The sequence below is a fragment of the Vipera ursinii genome (genome assembly GCF_947247035.1).
Source record: "Vipera ursinii genome assembly, chromosome: 1".
NCBI lineage: Eukaryota > Metazoa > Chordata > Lepidosauria > Squamata > Viperidae > Vipera > Vipera ursinii.
Genome location: NC_139512.1, coordinates 204,786,454 through 204,806,059, shown reverse-complemented (window position 1 = coordinate 204,806,059; position 19,606 = coordinate 204,786,454).

The window sequence follows — 19,606 nt, the reverse complement described above, 5'->3', positions numbered from 1 at the left end:
GCTTTAAGATCTGTGGACCACATTGGCTAGGGAATTCTGGGAGCTGAAGTCCACGCATTTTCAAGTTGCCAAAGCTCAGAAACACTGATATAAAGTAACACTTCAGATCATATCCAGTTTTGCTCAAAGGCTATCTCACCTGATTTCTTTCTTCTTCTTCTTTTTGTCTTTCAGCTAAGAGGCCTGCATACCTCATGCTACAGAAAGAATTTTAAATTCAACAGCTAGAATTTATATTTTTAAAAGGGATGGGTCGGTGGGTTACATATATTTGCTTGCTTCCTCCCACAACCTTAGACACATTTATTATAACCTTACCCAGGATGATACTAATTTGCATGTCTGAAAGATCCCCATCGTGCCAGTTATTAATAGACGTAGCACATTTGGATATATTCCCCACTATCAGCCTGAGCCTGATGCAGCATTCTTAAAACTCCAAAGTTGCCTTTAATTTCATACAGCTTGGCCTATCAAAATGTTGCCTCTGTAGATTTTGGATTTTTTTTTTCCTCTATAAATAAATATGTAACAGTCAATGCCTTTTAGGACTGTATCAGCTTGATACGTGCTAGCTTAATAATTTGCATTTCCCCATTAACCTGCAATATCTCTAGCTAACCATCAGTGTTCCATATTTAAATCTAACTCCAAGATACATCTGTATTTAAATACTTGTTTTACAATTTTTTATGTATTGATATCTATCTTAGTTTAGTTTATTTAGATTAATATTAGCAGAGAGTGACTCCTGAAGCATTCTTGCAGCTATGTTTATGGAAACTGATGAAATATTTCTTAGAAAGTGTTCCAAATAACTGTGCAATTTAATTTCATGAAAAGTGTTTTAATTTTTGATTGAAAAAAATATAGTCCATCTCCAGACAAATCTGGTGCTTAAGACTGGATGCTGGAAACTGTGGCTCAAAAAGTCTGGAGTAAAAACAAACCCAGCTAAAGAGGTGGAAAGTCAACAACTCAAGTTATAGTAACCTCTGGGTGAGAGTTGGTTTTTGATGTTGCCACAGTCTGTTAGTTCATTTCTAAAGGTATTGTTATTTGGAACAAAGCATTAAAATGGTGTGTTTTTAAGTGGTTCTGTTGACTTTTCTGGGAGTGGGCATGGCCCCTTGGCTTTAGGCCTAGAAAATATAAAAAAATAAACTCATCCAACCATGAATGGTGTGATACCTGTTGCCTTTGTTTTCTGTTGTTCACCAAGACAAAACAATGGAACAAGATTACCTCAGAGGATGTGTATTTCTCAGACCTTTCAAAAAGTATGCTCTTGAAAAACCCCTATAGTTTTTTGGGAGTGTATTCCTTTCACAAGAAGATCATTAATGGTAGACCAACATCCCTGAAAGCCATCTGGCCGCAAGATTGCTCATCATAGGAACAAATCAAATGCCACTCACAAATCATTGAGAGCCGGAGCTTGAACTGTGTGGTCTATTTGTGCCTTTCTTTAGTTTCTGTGGCACACTCTTAACTGGATAGAAATTTCAACCAGGATTTCTGTGAACTGTTTTTTATTATTATTATTATTATTATTATTATTATTATTATTATTATTATTATTATTATTATTATTATTATTAAATTTATATGCCGCACTTCTCCCTGAGGACTCAGGGTGGCTCACAACAATAAAAATTAAAAAACATAGAGTAAAAAATTTAAAAGAGAATTAAACAATAAATGCAAAATTACAAGACAATTTAACCCAGTAAAAAGCCTAATTAAAAATTGTAGTCAGTCCAGGCCCGCTTGTTGGAACAACCACGTCTTCAGGTCACGGTGGAAGGACCGAAGGTCAGGGGCCATCCGCAGCTCCGGAGGCAACTCATTCCAGACGGTCGGCGCACCCACAGAGAAGGCTCTCCCCCTGGAGGTCGCCAGCCAGCATTGCCTGGCCGACAGAACCCTGAGGAGGCCGACTCTGTGAGAGCGAACCGGGCGATGGGAGGTTGACAATGGCAGCAGGTGGTCTCGCAAGTACCCCAGGCCTAAGCCATATAGGGCTTTAAAGGTTATTACCAGCACCTTGAATCACACTCGGAAGGTAACTGGAAGCCAATGCAGCTTGCGCAGGAGTGGTGTAACATGGGAGTATCGAGATACTCCCATAAGCACCCGTGCGGCCACATTTTGCACCAGTTGAAGCCTCCAGGTGCTCTTCAAGGGCAGCCCCATGTAAAGAGCATTGCAGTAATCCAGGTGAGAAGTGACGAGGGCGTGGGTAACCGTGCATAAGGCATCTCGGTCCAAAAAGGGGCGCAACTGGTGCACTAGGCGAACCTGTGTGAAGGCTCCCCTGGTCATGGCCATTAGATGATCTTCCAAATTAAGCTGTGAATCTAGGAGGACACCCAAGTTACGAGCCCTTTCTGAAGGGGGGCAATACCTCCCCCCCATCAAAAGAGATGGAACTTGTTGGACAATACGAGATGCCGGTATCCACAGCCACTCGGTCTTGGAGGGGTTAAGCCTGAGCCTGTTCCTTCCCATCCAGACCAGCACTGCCTCCAGGCACTGGGATATCACGTCAAGGGCATCACTGGGTTGGCTCAGGGTGGAGATGAACAACTGGGTATCATCCGCATATTGGTGATACCTCACCCCAAAGCCACGGATGATCTTACCCAGCGGCTTCATATAGATGTTAAACAGGAGGGGGGAGAGAACCGACCACTGAGGCACCCCACAAGTGAGAGGCCTCGGGGTAGATCTCTGTCCCCCTGCCAATACAAACTGTGAGTGGCCCGAGAGGTAGGAGGAGAACCACTGTAAAACAGTGCCTCCCACTCCCAACCCCTCGAGCCATTGCAGCAGGATACCATGGTCGATGGTATCAAAAGCCACTGAGAGGTCAAGTAGGACCAGAACAGAGGAACAGCCCCTGTCCCAGGCCCGCCAGAGATCATCCACCAGTGCGATCAATGCCATTTCCGTGCTGTAGCCGGGTCTGAAACCGGACTGGTATGGGTCCAGATAGTCCACTTCATCCAGGAATTGCGGGAGCTGATGCACCACAACACTCTCAACAACCTTCACTACAAAGCAAAGGTTGGAGACCAAACGGTAGTTATTCAACGAGGTCGGGTCCAGAGCAGGCTTCTTGAGGAGGGGCCTCACCACCGCCTCTTTTAAGGCGGAGGGGAAGACACCCTCCATCAAAGAAGTATTGACAACTGCCTGGAGCCAGCCCCCTGTCACCTCCCGGGCGGCTGAAACCAGCCAGGAGGGACATGGGTACAGTAAACAAGTTGTAGTGCTCAGTCTACGCATGATCCTGTCCACATCATCCAGAGTCACAGGGTCAAACTCATCCCAAATGGTATGATCAAGACCTGCCCTCTCCACTCCGCCAGATTCTGCCCAGTCAGAATCCAAGCCAGTCCAGATCTGAGCGATTTTGTCCAGCAGATACTGTACAAATTCCCGGGCTCCAACAACCCGTCATCAAGGAAGATCTTCCGTAAAACAGATAGACGCTCCTGTGAGAGGGGGGAATCTTGCAGCGAGTAAAGTTCTGCTGCAGTGTACACTAGCATACAAAAGGGAAACAGTAACATCAGACAATGAAGGGTGCCAGCAGATGGAATCAATAAAAAGTTCAGTCAGCCTGTGGCAGATCCCAAAGCCAAAATCGTGGTAACGATCGACGGCGGCGACAGCAGAAGCCATAATAAAGGTGGCCAGGGGGCAGCCCGATGACAATAATGGCGGCCCATCACATCGGACCCAAAACAACGGGTTCAGCCACGACGGCAAGAACAGCTGCAGCCTTTGTGGCGGCAAAAAAGGGGGGGAGGAGGAGAGCACAACAGCAGGCACCATGGCAACAGCAACAGCAAGCACCATGGCAACAGCAACAGCAGGCACCATAGCCACAGCAATAGCGCCACCAGGTCCACTGCGTCCATAGAGCCAAGCTCACCAAGTGGCGGAGGGGGGGAGCCACGATATCAAAAGCCCCTTTCCCCGACCCCCCCGCCACAGCCCAGGTCTCATAGCAAAATGTACAAGCAGCATTTGGCTCCGGTTCCAGTTCATTCGACTCAACTCCATTCAACTCGGCTCAGCAAAAGAACAGTCGAGTCGGTCGGCAATGCCCAGCCGCTGGCGTCTTCTCACTGGTGTGTGTGATTTGGATGGCCGGCTTCTCCTCCTCCGTCCTCTGCCATTTCCAGGCATATCCCAATGGGACAGAGTGCTAACGCTCCACCGATAGTTCAGCTGACTGGATGGGGACCAAACGATGGTAAAAAAGTCCCATGGCCACCCAACAAAGCCAAAATCCGTTCCTCCCTAGGAACTCAGAAACAGCAGACAGCCATCATGGTCATGCGCATGTGGAGTATGTTGAGAAAACTGTTATAAAATAATGTTGAATAACCTTATCCATTGACATCCCACCTCATATCTGATTTGTTTTGTTCTCTTTTTTCCACTTCCATTTTAAAGAAAGAGATAATAATTTCAAAACAAACTACATAAGAATAGATGCTTATACTCTCTTCTTTTTTAAGGTGATATTGTTATTCAATATTGATCAATGGGTAAGAAAAAAAAGCTCTTTGATGAAGATTCTCAGTCATCCAGGTAGAATTATCTGGAAGTTGAGTCACGGCAACTAGACTTATTTTCTTGTTGGTTTGAGACATTTTGCTGGAATCCTTGTTCAAATATTCTGGTCAGTTTAGCATACGTGCTCTGCTTGGCTTATGAACGTTGTTGTTGTTGCTGTTAAAGGAGGCCCCGTGCCACTCCCCCAAAACAAACATTTAATGGCATCTCTCAAGGTTCATCCTTAGACCATTAAATGCATTCCTGCTTTTAGCAGACAAGATTCCATGGCTGCATTGCCAATCATTAACAAAACACAATTCAGATAGCAATTTGATCCAGAAAACCATTCCAGTTTTATTTAGGCATTTAAATTGATTAACCAATTTGGTGGGTTCTTTTCTGAATACATGAGAACTAGAATGGGACAGAAGACACACCCCCTGGATGTGTTAGATCATAGCTTCCACACAACTAATGCTGAGTTGATTGCTCAGGCTGCTTGCTAAAAATCATGGGATTTTGACTAGGGCTTCCATACCTTGGCTGCAAAAATCTGCAGTGCAGCAGTGCAAAGATTCAGAAAACCTACTGTTTGCAGCTGTCTAGTGGTTGGCCAGAACTTTTTTTAACCCAGACATCATAGTCTTAATTTACATTCAGACCTATCCGGAGAGTGAGAAGCTATGGGACGCTATATGGAAGGCAGTATTAGTTTAGCATGCCTTTGAAATGATATATATATATATTCTTTTTAGTAAACATGCTTATGTTTGCACCATGTGCTATTTTTGATTACACAAGAATAATAACTTACCCAATGGGAAAAAAATGAAGAAAGCGGCTTAGTATCACAAATATTCACTAAAAACAAGTTATAATTTGAATGTATTCAGCATGACAAAATCTATTTTAACTACTGTATATGCCATGAAATATGCATACACATTACAAGAAAAAGGTTGGGGAACTATATTAAGATGCTGATTCGAGAGGCAAGAGTCTTCTTGTAGGGGAAATGGGTGGCATAGAAATCTAATAAGTAAGTAAGTAAATAAATAAATAAATAAATACATATTTTCAGAGACTTGAGAACATTTTTTTAAAAATTACATCAACATTCCAGAAATCAATGAGATCAACCATTCTGCAAGTGTTTTTTTCTTGGCATTTTTCAGAAGTTGTAACTATCACAATTCTCTCTTTTAAAAACAACCAACCATCACCATAACAATAATCATAGCTAATAGTTTTTTCATCCATATTTGCACATCACAGCATGCAAAAGCTGCCACATGGCCAGGCAGACTTTCAAATCATGTGGCCCCTTGTCTTCTCCTTCTCCTAGGCAGCAGGTAATTTAATCAGTGTTCAATCTCATGCTGATATAATATCAGTTTGTTATTTCGTCCGAACCAAAGATTGTGATTCAAAACCAGCTCTGATGAGTGAATCAGGACAGCTTTATGCCCCTTGTTTCAAATTGTTTGGCTTTGAAATTGCCAGCCCTTCATGGTGGTCCAAATCGGGAAGAAACAGGCCCGGAGTCTGAAGCTGTGTTTAGTAAGGCCAGAGATATGTGAAACTATCTGAAAAGCAAAAGAGCTCAAAGTTGAGCTAATGCATTCTTTGTTCATGGAAATTGGCCATGTCTAAGTCAGCCTTAACAGGGGGTACCGCTCAGCTGATCTGACCCAAATGTAGGTAGTGCTCAGCTTATGACAACAAATGAGCCAGAGTTGTTTCTCTGGTTTCTCTTCAGATCGTATAAATCTTTCGCCTTTAACAAATGAGCCCAAAATTTCTCTTGCTAAGCAAAACAATTGCTAAGTGAGTAATGTCCCATTTTGCAACCTTTGTGCCACAGTTTTTAAGCGAATCACTGCAATTGTTAAGTGACCTGTGAACAAGTACTTTTATAACTCCTGTACCTTATATGCTATGAGCTGTGTTTCCTGTTTATGTAATTAAGTGAAACTAAGAAATATATATATATATATTTTTGTGTAAATTACTAACAAAGAATTAAGGGAGACTAAGATGCATTTCTGACTCTTAGTCTCCCTTAATTCTTTGTTAGTAATTTACACAAATATATGAACTGTCCGGTGTGACTACAGCCTGTTCGATGGCCTTTGAGATAAGGCTGAAAACAGGAAATAAAGATTTGCCCCATGTTTGGAGCCTAGCAAGGTAATCTAAGAGTTTACATATCACACACACACACACACACACACACACACACACACACATATATATACTTAAACATATATATATATATATATATATATATATATATATATATATATATATATATATATATATATATATATATGTTTAAGTATTTGTCAAGGCTTTTTGAATGGACCTTGCTAATTAACTCTTTCATTCCTGTTTTGGCCCGGCTCAGGGCTTATCCACAGGAACTAGTCAACTTATGACAGCTCATTATTTGTGCAAATTATTCAAATTGCTAATAAAGAATTTGGGAGGCTAAGATGATCATTTCGAACTCTGTTATGTTCTCATCAGTTAGTCATACACTTTATCTGAGATTCGAACCCATTTTCATAAATGAGCAGAAACATTTTTAGCCCTGCTGTTGGACAATCTCCTTGGGACTGTCCCTGTCCCAGTTCTCTTGGATCTTACAAGAGGTTTCTCTCCCATCAACTCTGATAGCCTGCTGGCCATCCAACGGACAAGACAATACAGCGATCATAATATAACTTAATCCTAACAGTTGCTATGATGCATGTTCCTTTCTGTAAAACCTATCCTGCAGGCTTCCGAAGAGGTTCAGGTGAATCCCCCTGCTTCTCCCCAAATGCAAGACGTCATGGGAAGAAGTTTTGCAAACGATTTGGAGAATCAATGGGACTTATGACAAGTCCTCACTCTTATGACTGTTCCAGCGTCCCCTGTTACATGACCACAATTCAGGGTTTTGGCAACCAGCATGCATTTACAACAGTTACAGCAGGTGTCCCCAACCCCTGCTCCATGGACCGGTACTGGGCCACGGCATGTCAGCAACCGGTCCACACAAACAAGCAAAGCCCCATCTGCGGGATGCAGGCAGCACACAAAACCACGCCCCCTAGGGTCCACGGAAAAACCCCTCTCCACATAGCCGGTCCCTGGTGCCCAAAACGTTGGGGGAGCTCTGGGTTACAGGATCCAGGGCTGTAACCCTGGATCGTCATTTGCGATCTTCTGAGTCAGCTTCCAACAAGCTAAGTCAATGGGGAGGAGGATTTACTTAACGACCATGGGAGTAACTTGACAACTGCTGTGATTTGCTTAACAACCATGCTCAAAAAGTTTGTAAAATCAGGTGAAACTGACTTAACAATTACCTTGCTTAGCAGCCGAAATTCTGGACCCAATTCTGGTTATAAATTGAGGACTACTTGCACTTGTCATATCTTTAGGCTGCATCCTATTCGTCCTTATCATTCCCTGTTCATCTTGCTTCGTCTATTTCAGGTCCACCGTGAACCAGGCGATCTGAATCAATGGCAAAGAATGGCCAGTTGTTAGGACCCAAGGAAAGGCCGAGACCATCTTTTCATTGTTCAGCTTTGAGTTGATTTTTGATCACAGTACAGAAACGTTCAAGGGATTCTTCCCCCCGCCCCAGTTACTGCAGTTTATCGGGAAGGGCAAGATCATGCTATCCTTCAAGCAAACTGAGATGGGAGACATAAGTCTCACCAGATCTTCCTCTCCTTTCCAACTATAATTTTCATGCCTCCCTTTCTCTCTCAGCCAGCAGCAGTGAGGTATAGCAGCAAGTTGCGATTCATTCTTTCCCATTCCATATGCCATTTGTGTGGATTGGACCGCAACTCCTAACATTGGCAGCCAACATGACCAATATTCAAAGCTGGTGCATACAAAATATCTGGGAAGACAACACGCTGGAGAGGGCTGCTATTGTGCCTGTAAGAAGCCCTTTAAAAATAGATAGAACTCTCAGAACAATACATTAGCTCTTGCAGGGCAATGTGCTGTAAACAAAGGCAGCTAAAATTAAACTACTCAAGAAGACAGATGAAAGGAAGAAGAAAAAAATACTCACGTTCAGTTCATCCTTCTCCTGCAAACCATCTACTTTTCTTCCTGAAAAAGAAAAGTCCATTTATTGGTAGCTTCAGCCAAACTAAAAAGCTGTGTGCAAGTGTCTCTGCTTTTCAAACACTTATATAAATTGGATTCTTCCAGTGAAGTTCTCACAAACAAATGGTCCCCTTTTTTGGCTTCAGCTAATCTGCTTCCAGTCTGACATCAATCAGCTTCTAACCTTTCTTAAAAATGGATTTTGGTCCTTTAGTTGCCACCCAGTCAGGTGGAGCCCCTTTCCGCAGAGGGGCACAAACTGCAGTTCAAGTAGCAATCTGCAGGCTTGCTTAGAACTTAAACCTGTCACGCTATTTGCACGGCCGCACCTCTTCCCTCTCCTGTTGCCTTGACCCATTCATCATTTTATGTCCCAACATTTTCCCCCAAAGAATTTTTCTCTCTTAGATCATCAGAAACTGCTCACAGGTGGATTTAAGTTCTGTTCTTAGGCATGAGTCTGCTGCCCCTTTTATATGATCGTATGCACACTGTTATATATGTTAAGTCCTTTGCCACTCTGAAGCTTTCCTCCCCATATGTTGGTCTTGGAGGCACATACGACTAACTCTGATCATCCCCAGATGGCTGCTAGGAGTCATAATCAGCACATCTCACACCATCAACTGGAGGTGGGCTGATAAATAGCCTATGGAATGCTTGTCTGTCACTAACTTGAACACTCTATTCAACTATTGTTATTTTGTTCTGGTGTCATTGACAGATTTACAATATGAGTGGCTAGGCACGTTTACCTGTGAAAACAGTGGGTCTTCCCTCTACCCAAACGGGCATTGAGTTGTACTCTAAAACTAATAAGAGTAAAGAAATATTAGCTTCTCACATTGAGTACAGGTTTTAGTTGAAAAATGGCCTACCATTGCCGCTTATTGTTGAAGGCAACAGCTGGTAAATGAGTTACTGGCATTTCAGTTGCCATACCCCTGGTGAGCTATGTTCTGAAGGGGGGAAATGTTGATCCTCCCTCATTCGTATTTCACACACACATTAAACAAACAACCTCGTTGAAATGGGCTCATAGCTCACTATCTCAATAGGGCAGAATTTGGACTTGACACACAGAGTACCATGTGCTTTATCCCAATGATGATTAACTCTTTGGGGTTTTGCTATCTTGCCCGCTTTTGATCATCTTACATGCTGCTATCAGAATGAGGACGACTATGTTGTTGCTGTTGATGATGATGATAAAGAATACAATGGCAAACTGCTATTGGCAAGAAAATGACATAGAGTGTAGTCGCCATGAGTCAAGTTTGACTCAAGGGTGCTTTCACTACTGACACTAATACTACAGCTGTTACTGTCATAATACAATGGACACTTGAATCTGACACGGATGAAGACCATCAGTCCAATTGTCCTTGTCATGGCTTTCTAAATTGAAGTAACTGTGTATTTCTGAAAAGATTAAAGGGAACAAAGAGACACGGATATAAAAAAAATCCTCACTTTATATCAAGGGTATCATGGAGCTATATTCCCTAAAAAAAATAATGTATCTCTTTAAGCAGAGACACTGGACAGCCATAAATGAGATGGGGGGGGAAGGGGAGGTCTGGATTATTTGCATTGAAAACAATGTCAAAGATCCTTGCACTTCTACAATTCTCAAACTAGTCCCCAGCAGCTGCTGAGAGCAATATTTATTTCCTGCTTAGAATTACAGCCATGGGTGAATCTTTCAGTCTAGGCTTTAGCATACTTGAATAAAGAAGATCTTCTTGAAGCGCAAAGTTGTTTGTTATAATAAGAGTGTTGGGAACAAATGCATTTATTCAGTTTTAATGGTAGCCATGTGACCCACATATCATCTCCCAGCCTGGCTTCCACAGTAATATACATGACTGCAAGCTTCTGATTTGTGATAACCGTTCACATACTGCATGAAACAATTTTGCACATTACAACACACAACTTATGATTGCAATGAGTTTGAATTTGTCCTATGTGTCTATCCTGGTATTTAACAGTAGCTCTCAGTTTAAAAAAAAATTAAGAACAGGATCAAAGCACAATTATGATGCTTACATATAGAATATTAATATGAATTCAATGATGAATATTTCAACTCAATACATTCAAGAGGATTTTTCTACCATGAAGGGAGAAGAGGTTCCATAGATGAGCATTAACCATTTTAATTTAATTTAATCAGACTGATTTCTCCAATGTTAAGGTTAGGGACATAATTTCCTGCTTAGAATAGCAACCTAACAATATATGCTTGGTTTTCTGTAGTTACACTGGGTGAAAAATGTTTTTCCTGAAACTCAAATTTCTCCCATGCTTTTGACTGTCAACTCAGTGAAACTGAGCTGTTGGCCAAACAATCTCTATTGTTTAATCCCCATTTTTTACTCTTGAGCATTTGTCGTTAAACTTCAAAACGAGAGAGGGAATTATTCCTATAGGTTCAAAAGATTCCCATGTTTTTTTATTTTATTTTTCATATATGTGAGAATCAATGGGTCAAAAGATACATATCTGTACAACTTTCTTCAATGAAGAGCAGAAAGCAGAAAGGAGTCCAGGGGAGAGAGAGGGGCTGCTTCATTCCTGGGGGGAAAAGATATTTTGGGTATTAACAGGTGTGAACTAATATTCCCACCTGTAACACAATTTATGTACCGGTATTTCCTGGTTGTTTGAATAAGAACCTAAAATCCATCAAAACTACTCATGCTGCTACAAAGATGGATTTTCCAAATGATTTTAAGATTTTTTTAAAAAAAAATCAACCGACAAACACTGCTTTCAGTTGCAATTAGAGAGAAAAATGGACTGATTTATCAATACTAAGGAATTTCTTTAGGTGTTATTCAATAGCAATAAACTATTGCTATTAGTGAAATATGCAAGACTGTTTTTGGAAGATCCCTCCCCGCAAAGAAGTAATCCATGAATTGAAATGGTGGGAAATACTTGCATATACCATGGAAACTGTCACATCTAGAAGTGTATGAAACCTAAACTTACCTTAGCAATTTCTTTGCTATATCTTTAAAAATATGTGATATAGAGGGAATAGGTTGGTAGGGTGATTTTGGCCAATGGCACAGGTGATTAGATCCAGAAGCAATGGAAGGTGACCATTCCATTCATGAGAAGGCTGTTTTCCATCTTGCACTATGGTATAATAATGGTAGCCAAACTGGTGCTCTGAAAATATTTTGTACTACACAGTCCACAAATTCTAGCCAATATTTTCGGCCAATGGTAATTGCGGGAACTATAATTCTGAATATCCATTGAGCACCAGATGATTCCACTTTTGGTGGAGTATTGCAAAAGAACACTCAGTTAAGACTAAACCTGTGGAGATTCTTACACAAGGAGAAGCGTCAGAAAAACAAGGAATTGTTGGACCTGTAATCTAAAAGTCTTAGAAAATATAAACTGCTTTCCCCAGCCTACCAACTTGCAGGATAGTACAGAATGAATGAACCTTTATTGTCAAAGTACAACCGGGTATACATTGTGATTGGCTGAGCCTCCCTTCGTGCCCTTCACCACAACTCACAGTGACAACAAACCCACCATCTTGTTACACCATGTGAGCTAATTGCACAACACACCAGCCTCACAAGTCAATCATATATAAAATTATAAAATTATTTCCCATTCAACAGCTTGACAGCCCATGGATAAAAGCTGTTCTTCAGCCTGTTGGTATGGCTGGCTATACTCCTGTATCTCCTACCCAATGGCAGGACAGTAAAGAGGTACCGACCAGGGTGTGAGTCATCCCTGAGAATTTCCCTCACTCTTCCAAGGCAACAAGCCCAGGCGATGTCATCCAGTGGTGCCAGGGGACAGCCCACAATGTCTTGTGCTGTGCTCACCACCCTCTCTAATATTCTCCTATCCGCAGCTGTCAGACCAGTATACCAAACCACAATACAGTGCGAGAGGACGCTCTCTATAGTAGACCAGTAAAAGAAGGTCATTAGCTGATGTTCTACCATGTTCTTCCACAAGACCCTGAGGAAGTGGAGTCTCTGTTCGGCCTTTCTGGCCACCTGGGTTGTATTAACTTTCCAGGTAAGATCTTCACAGAGGTAGACTCCCAGAAATTTAAAGGAGGAAACTCTCTCCACACAGCCGCCCCCCCCCCGATGTAAAGTGGGGCAGGTTCCTCTCTTTTCCTCCAGAAGTCTAGCACCATCTCTTTTGTCTTGTGATGTTCAGGTGCAAGTTGTTGTCTGAACACCATATGGATATTTTTTGTACCTCCCCCTGTATGCTGTTTCATCTCCACCTGTAATAAGACCCACTATGGTGGTATCATGTGCGAACTTAATTATTGCAGTAGATGGGTCGGACGATACACAATCGTATGTGTAGAATGAGTACAGGTAGGGGCTAAGCACGCAGCCCTGTGGTGAGCCAGTGAAAAGCTTGAGAGTTTTTAGACAAAGTTCTTTATTTGAAGTTCACTGAAATAATATTTTGAAGTGAAAATGGAAAGGGGCAATCCTTGTTCTAAGTTTATGCAACATGAAGCCAAAGCTTCTTCACTATTTATCAAATATGAGGAAATCTTCAGTAGGAGAGGAAGATAACTGACACACTGCTCCTGAGCTGATATTTTAATAAGAAAGACACCTGCATATCATTGTGCCCTCTTCTCATAGAATCCCACTGTTTATCATCCCTATTTCATCAGGATACGGTTGTCTGCTACTACTGAGGCTGTGTTTCCACTTGCACTTAACTCAAGTACAAACCTCCTCTGATACTAGCAATTTCCTCCCCTGTCCTCATGATGTTTCCTTCATTTCATCTATGCCTCAGAAGATTAGCATTATTGGTGTTAAAGTAGCCCTCCCCCCCATTATAATACTATTGAGCAATAGCCTCAAAATCTATAAAATATGTTATACTTCACTGCCACTGGTGGCAAAAGCCAAGTCGAGGAACCAATAGAGGAGATGATCAAAGAGGCACCTATTACACATCTGGATATGTTCCCTCTCCTCTCATCCTTAACCAGCTTCTTCTGTTCCTATTCTATTGTCAACACCCAGAAGTCCCAAAACCCTATTTCACATTAATGCTATTGCAAAGAAAACTACATGGACATTGCTTGCTAGTACTAATGGTAGGATTAGACTTAAAGGAGACTTTGTGTTATTTTGGAACCTACTTTAGGATTAGGCAGAGGGGCTGTTGAGTGGATTCTTTGCCGTAGCCTAGCTGGTATTGTAGGAAATGCTTTTTCTATTGCCCTTTCCACTTTTGCTGCAATAACGAACAGTGAAATAATGGGACCAAACACTGCTCTTGGGAAAGGTCACAAGAGACTCAGTTCTCTTTATGAGTCCCATTTGGTTTTTTAAAACACTCTGTTAAACTTGTGTTATTCCAGAATGGAAATAAAGGCTGGGGCCAGCAAAGCAGTCTAAACTGAGGCCACCAGAATCCTGGTGTCAGATGCTCCCTGCTCTCGCTGCAACACCATGACTGGCAGATGCTGACATATTAAAGAGGACAAGAGACAAAGCTGTAGAACTCGACCAACTGCTCTGCCAAATCTGTACTGCATACTCCTAATCAGCACTGCAACATTTGGTGCTGACTCAGAACTAACATTTATAGAGATAGGGTTAGGGATCGTCAGTGAAAGCAAATAAATTGCATGACAATAATGTTTTTGGCAAACAAGAGTAGAAGTGCACCTCAGTTGAGAAATGGAGAAAGGCCTAAGGAGAGCTGTTGAAGAACTCCAGCATCTTCCCCTTCTTCTTTTAAATGAACATTTTACTTCAAAATAGTTTCAGACACCGCACTCTGAGAGCTACAGAAACAACTGGGTTTCTAAGGTTGAGTATCAGGTTTTACTTCCATAGTTTTCACATGTTAGTTGCGTGTGGAAGCCTTTTCTTGGCTTTTAGATGAAAGCTATTTTAATTGTATGATCAATATTTATATTGTTTGGAGAAACCCAGCTCACCAACACATCCATTTCTTAACACCCATGGTTTGTTTTGGGTTTTTTTACTGCTAGGAGCCATAAATTTACTCAAAGTAGATGACATATGACATTTGACAGAATCTTTGCACTGCTTCTCATATTAGTAAAATGGCACAGAGAACAAGGAAGCACTTTCTCAAAACCAGGGCCCAATTTCCCTAAGAGGGGAGCAGCTGCCTTGTTTCCTCACATAAAAAGGAGCACACGAATAATGGGAAATGAAACATGGCCATAACCATTTAAAGAATTAACTGTAAGGTTCAAGTTCTTCACAGAATGAAGCAGCCTTAGCAGTTCCATGATGTGCCCTTTTTCACAAAATATGTCTCTTATTTTAAAAATGTTTAAGGGTGTGAGAAAGAAGGTTAAAAAGGTTTCAGAAAGGATAACATTGCAACACTATAATGATAGAGTGCTTCAGATGCTTCCTAAGATATGTTCTAGGGCAGAGGTAGGCAACCTTGGCTCTTTTATGACTCATGGACTTCATCTCCCAGAATTCCTGAGCCAGCCATGCTGAGGGGAAAGGCAGAGGTTTCCAAGCTGAGCCATGGCTGGCTCAGGAATTCTGGGAGTTGAAGTCCACGAGTCATAAAAGAGCCAAGGTTGCCTACCCCTGTTCTAGGGTCACTTAAATGAAAACTGCCATGTCAAATTTTCTTTTTACATCTCAAAAATTGAGATAGCCATTGCTTTCGGTATAAAGACATCCAACAGCTCCTTGGAATAGTGGTAAGATTTTGCCATCAGCTTGATTTAACAGGCATTTAGCATTGGTGAGCAGAAGTAAGCTCTTCCCATCGTACGACATCACTATTATGTGTAAAAATGCAAGCAGAGTACTGTATTAAAGTAAAAAATATTTATTTATCACATTTTTTTATACCTGTGTGATTCTGTGCAGCCACATTGAACCAATGCTTCCTTCCCATAGTGCTATCAGCTGCCTCAGTAACATATACTGGGAAGGTTGCATTAAGAAGATCCATGATGAGTGATGGTGCCAAACATCTGAACTCCCACCTCGAGAATCCTGCAAAGTATTACATACCATTCTGAAATTAGAATGTCTCAGGCCCAGCAATAAATCTCCTCTCTTCAGCAACTCAACCCCCACCCCCGTTCAGAAGCTTTAAGGACATGCTAGCTAAGTAGCTTTTATGCTGGCTGCAGAGAGGTCATATAATCACAGAAGATTAACTTGTTTTCAGTCAACAGATACTTAGCCATTTGTTTCTCAGCCTTAAAGGCCAACCTTTACTTCGTGTTAACATAACAATTTTTAATTCCCACGAAGTAAGCTCCAGCACATGGTGCCCTAAACTTTCTGATTTGAGTTTCCTGTATTTTAAACATGTGGTATAGCTTCCAACATGTTTCTTTCATCATATTAAATCTGTCTTTTCCACCAAAATTTGCTTCCAAAATAATTTAAAATGAACATCTATTTAAAGGTCAGACAATTGAGGATATATTGAGAAGGGAGGAATAAGGCAGATCTGATTCCAATTCCAATTGCGATTTCTAGTTGCTGGTAATTCTGTCCAGAGAGTTGGGTGTCACTATGAGAAAGAAAAGGCAAAAGGATCTTCAAATGTACTTTACAAGCTCCATACTAACACTAAATGCATAGAGTCTAAGTGTTTCATATGCATTATTTTGCTATAATTCTGAGATGAATTGCAGTCACTGCCACTGTTGCACAAATAGCAGCGAAGTCTGCAGCTGAAGCTTGGAAATCTTTCTTTCTTTCTTTCTTTCTTTCTTTCTTTCTTTCTTTCTTTCTTTCTTTCTTTCTTTCTTTCTTTCAATTTGTTCAATTTCTTTGGCCACCCATCTTACAGTTCATAAAACATATTACAATTAAAATTAAAAAAAAACATTTTAAAACATTAAAAACATTCAATTGAAGATACACAAGAGCAAGATATTTGACCTCTTAGCAATATAGCCAAGAAACGGGGCCCTTGGCACATTCAGCATCTCAGGCTCAGGAACGTAGCCCGGGTTTTAAGGCCTTACAAAAGGCATACAGGGTTGGGGCCATCTCCGAAGGGAGGATGTTCAATGGAGCAGGGGCCACCACATAAAAATCCCATCCTCTGGTCCCCGCCAGCTGATATTCTGCTTGACCTAGTTGGGTGGGAATCCTGTCAGTGAAACAGTGGCTCATGGACTTTAATTTCATAAAGTCATTAAATACTAAGCAGTCTAGTAATATCAGTCTGTTTTTTCAATACTCCAAAAAATACTTCTTGCCATAGAATCAAATTAAGCTTTTTCTGCTGATTAGTTCAGCCTAATGAGGGTCAATTTTCATCCATTTCTCTTCTTTCCTTCACACCTCCACAACCCCCTCCCTGCAATCCTTCCCAAAAGATTCCTGATAAATCCGGAGAATATAGAGGAGAAATCGTTAAAAATCGCATCCTTTATTTTATCGAGAAGACTTTTCATCTTTGGATGCAAACTAGTAGGATTCTAACCTTTCTTTCCAATACAAAACCTTGCAGCAAAAATTAGAAAGAATATATCTAATATCTTAATCTCTTATCTGAAAATGATAAACAGTTGTGATTATTTTATGCTTGAGAGACTGATGATTTATCTACTTGAACTTTCAGAGGTTCCTCTCAGACATGGTGCCACAGAGTACCTCTGTTTTAATCTCCGGAGAAAGGGCCTCAAGGACTCGCTAAAAGAATGCAAATAACCAGCTGTCTGCAAGGAGTATAAATCCTTCCATTCCCCACCGTCATGTCAGAGCTGAAGAAGCTTCTTGGATGAGAAGCGAAACGTCCTCAAAGAAAAACAAGAAAGTCCAGTTGCCTCGTGAAAAAGCACCTTTGGGACACATTGACTGTTCTTTCCCTTTTTGTCCAGGTAAGCATATGACTCATCTACCATCCCTGGATGACATGTTCACAATGTTGGTATGTTTGCTGTATCTGGAAATGGGCCAAACCACCATATGCAGAGGACATAGTGCCTGAGGGAAACCAAGGCACGACCTCAAAGAGATCACGTAGTAAACACCATAGAAACCACCAAATTCGGAGACAACTATCTTGAAGATGGATGTCCAAAATAAATCTTCATATGCCCCCAAACATCAGTAGAGAGTTTTGTTATGTGACATTTGGGTTACTAAGATTAACAAGTAAAATGCCTCTCTCACATTACGTTGAGTGTGGGAAAGCTGAAAACAATTTTCACTCCTCACAGAGCTTTTGCTTTCTTTCAAAAAAGTCCATTTCAAGGAAATAGATGCTTTGTCTTCCAAAACAGACTAGATTTCTACAGTGACATTTACTGTAATTGTTTATAAGACCATGATTTTTTTTCCCATAGCACTGAAAGATCAATTCTCTGTATAATTCCAACCCTGGCTTCAAGAAAGAAAATTTCCTGGATGCAAGTGGAAAGAGAAGTGATATTTCAAATTGTAGCTGGGGGAAGGAAGAGAATTAAAAGACAAAATAGTTATGTTAAGCCACTAAAAAACGCTTCAAAACATTCACTTATCCTGATGACCCAACATCCCCAGAGGACACATTTGCAAAGCCTATTCATGAGGTGGTGCCTATCCTTTTCTTTCTGACATGGATACCCCCTAAATTAGGCTAAAATATAATTGGCTTATAGGTAAATTATATGTGTAAACTGAGACAACTGAATTAGATTAGTAAACCATAGTTCGGTGAGCAATGGGCAAGCCTGTCCTATGAACATATTTTTGGGTGATTTCTAACTTAATTATGATCTTTTCCATAAATTTTGGCATACACTCTTACAGCCCCCACCTCTCCTTCCTCATCCATTCTGACTCATACCCCATTCCACCTTTCCTTCTCATGCTCACCCATACACAGAGACTTACTCAAGTGTAATGCTGCTTTCCATCTCTCCAATTGTGGCCGTTGCAGTTTCTCCTCCTTCTGCAGGCCTCTGGCAGGCAAGAAAGGCCTACAAAAGTATGGGCTATTTTCAGAAAGAAACAAAAAAAACCCACCCTATCTGAGAAGGATATTTTCTTGCCATGATACTGTTAGGCTCTCCTGGGGTGAAAGGCGAGACAGGAGACAAGAGGCCTCATCTCACCTATGGTGAGAGCAGCCTGGTGTTGAAGCCCAGGTGTCCAGATGACCCTGGGACAGTCCCTAGGAGGTAAAGAGCTTCCAGTTTTGTGTTAATGTGACAAGATTACCTATGGAACCATCTTTGTCCCGTTACGTCAGCCTGTCCCACCCTATCAGGCAGAGAGTTTATGTTGCCCCTTCCTTATGAAGTGTTCTGCCCCCTCCCCTGGAGGTGAAACAGTCCCCCAGTCTCGTGGTCTTCCGGAAAGGAGTGAAAACGTGGCTGTGCAGCCTTACATGGGAAGCCGAGAGGAGCACCCAGCTGTGGGGCTGGCCGGTGCCTGGAGGGACCTTTCTTCATTTTTTAACCAATTTTAACAGTGTTTAATCACTCTCCTCTTAAATTTCTAAGTGTTATTTTTTGTATATTCCCTGTCTAAGGGAGATAGGTGGTTCAAAAATGTGAAAAATTAATCAATATATTATAGCAAGTATTGTGTAGTGAGTTCTTTGTGCAGGAAAGGAGACGAGGCAAATGAGTTCAACAAAGTTCATGGTTTATTGCTTGCAGGATCTGAACTGAGAATTGGGCTGCAGCCTGCAGCAATTTATAGCCTGGCCCCTAGGCAGCAGCCAATAGGTTTGAAGCAACCCATTGCCGCCTAGGGGCAGCCAGTAGCAGCTCTGGAGACGGGGAGTCTGAGCTGCTGGAGAGCTGTTAGCTGCTCCAGCTAACCACGTGGTGTTACAACTCAGCCCAATACATAACAGCAAGTATATGTGTACGTGAGCAAGTTTATATATCATGGGTCTTCAAACTTGGCCCTTTTATGAC